A 2,188-nucleotide genomic window follows, 5' to 3' on the forward strand; every position below is an offset into this window, starting at 1 on the left:
AAATATCACACTTGAAATTTAATGACAAATGTCAATCATCTATAATAATGTCCTGAATAAAATTCAAGATATAAAATGCCACTTTTTGTTAAATCGACCCAACGAATCAGAATTTAAAATGACAGACAAGCTTATTTCCTTTATTTCTAAAATATCCTGTTTTTGTCAACTTAGTATCTTTCAATATGATGTTTCTTCATCTCTATAAAATCTGGTATATAATTTTTTGTTATTGCATATTTTTGACAACTTTCCCTGTATAAGATAAGTTTTCATTTTCAAAAAAAGATGTGTGTGATATGTATTTTATTTATTTTGGTAGTATATTATAAAGCCATTTATATAAAATATCAACGTTATTGAGACTGCAGCTGAACAAATTTCCTTTGAAATGACCCATACAGAACGGCGTGTTTTTCTTGAATTTTGGAACACACCACGATGAATCTTCAAAGTCTTCCAAATTCATTACGGTTGTGTACCTATATATTGAATAGACGCAGTTTGTCCAACAAATCACTGAATATCGACAAATTCTAGCCTCATAATGTGCAACTATAGACTGAAAAAAATGGAAACTGCTGAGATTTGAATCTCGTTCTGGACAGGTTGCTATGACGGTTTTGAATGTTGTTGTTGAGTTGACTCTGACTGATACTGCACACGTTGATGTATTATTCTGAAATAAATTCGATTTTTCAATAAAAAAATACACTGAAATAAATTCGATTTTTCAATAAAAACATACCCTAAAAAAAATTTTTTGCCAACAGAGAGGGTAATGTCTTTCATGAAGTAATTGCTACACTTATAATGAAAATAAAAAATCAAGTGTCATCCAAAATAAAGAATTTAAAACACATATTCTGCACGTACTAAGTGAAGGAAATATATTGTATGAAAACACTACTTTATGCGGATCATATCTGTGAGTGAGAATTTTTGACCCGAATGAAAAATATTGTATACACCCAAAAACTCTTTGCCTATAAAATTGGAAACAGTACTAACCTTAATTTCGTACAATTTCAAATGAAATGACAAGATTCGGTTTCCCAATGTCCATTAACCCTTTGAACACAATAGCGTATTTTCCTAATGAAAATTCTTCTAAGTGAGGACGATACGCCTCCGTCACTCGGTGGGGCAGAAATGATACTTTATCTCCCAAATCTAACAAGACCGCCTCACCAAATTTTCCTTTCTGCGGCATCTCCACAGGCAAATCTGCTACTTTGATACTTGGCTTTCTCTTCACGATCGAACTTGCATTCAACTTTTGTAAATCCATCTGTGAAAAATAAAAAATGAAAGCTTTATGTTTTGATTCACAATATATGCGAATACTATCTCAAACAAACCACGACATGTATAACATTTGACTGATATCATCCAACATATATATATATATATCGAAAAAAATTTTGGAAATCAAATGATTCAACAATTCTCACCAATTTTCAATTAAATTACGTTTGAATAAATTCATCTGAGGAAAGAGTCAAACCTAAAACACTTACTTTCAAATAGAATCGGTGCACTTGTCACTGGTATCACTTTCAACGGATGCAACTAACTCATTTCGCCATGCATGACGTATTTATAGTAAAATAAGTGATGACATATTTTAAAATGAAACAAAGAGCCTTTGTTTCGTCGCTTTGAGAACTGCATATCTCCGGATGTAGATTCGACATTGACAGTGATCAATGTCACTTTGGGTTTGAATATAAAAATTAGTGATGACATATTCTGAAATGAAACAAAAGAAAATCAAAGAGTCTTTGTTATATGCATATTCAGCGTTGACATTGATCCATGTCACCTTGGATTTGAATAGCGCAACAAACACATGAATTCTGCTTTTTTTCCCCATTTTATTTGAAGTGCTACATGTGATAATGCGACTATTATCTCTGTTGATGAATTCTGCATTCGTTTTCCTTTCATTTGATTTGCTGCACGTTGAGATTCAGTTATCATTAATGAAGATGTGGGTTAGTGCCCTTCTGACATGTTGCACCATATTTGTTTTTTCTTTATAGATGAATTCTGCAATTTTTCTTCTTTCATTTGACATGATGTACGTGGCGATCCGAAGTTTTTTCAATGATTCTCTGTGCAATTCTTCCTATGCTGTTTCACATTAGGCGCTCGATATTATATTTTTCATTGTCTACACATTAAA

At 31.9% G+C, this 2,188-nt stretch overlaps 1 long non-coding RNA gene across 1 annotated transcript; it reads right to left on the reverse strand.

The window, feature by feature from the left end:
• Positions 1-295: 295 nt before the first annotated feature.
• On the reverse strand, positions 296-1,894 carry LOC141481852 (uncharacterized). Its single transcript, XR_012465219.1, has 2 exons — positions 1,012-1,894; positions 296-679 (listed from the first exon to the last, which is right to left on the reverse strand). It is a non-coding gene; the product is annotated as an uncharacterized lncRNA (long non-coding RNA).
• Between the last annotated feature and the right edge of the window lie 294 nt (positions 1,895-2,188).

This window comes from Leptinotarsa decemlineata, unplaced genomic scaffold, assembly GCF_025532065.1.
Source record: "Leptinotarsa decemlineata unplaced genomic scaffold, Ldec_3_MD MMD2_tig00000505_RagTag_RagTag, whole genome shotgun sequence".
In the NCBI taxonomy this organism is placed as follows: Eukaryota; Metazoa; Arthropoda; class Insecta; order Coleoptera; family Chrysomelidae; genus Leptinotarsa; species Leptinotarsa decemlineata.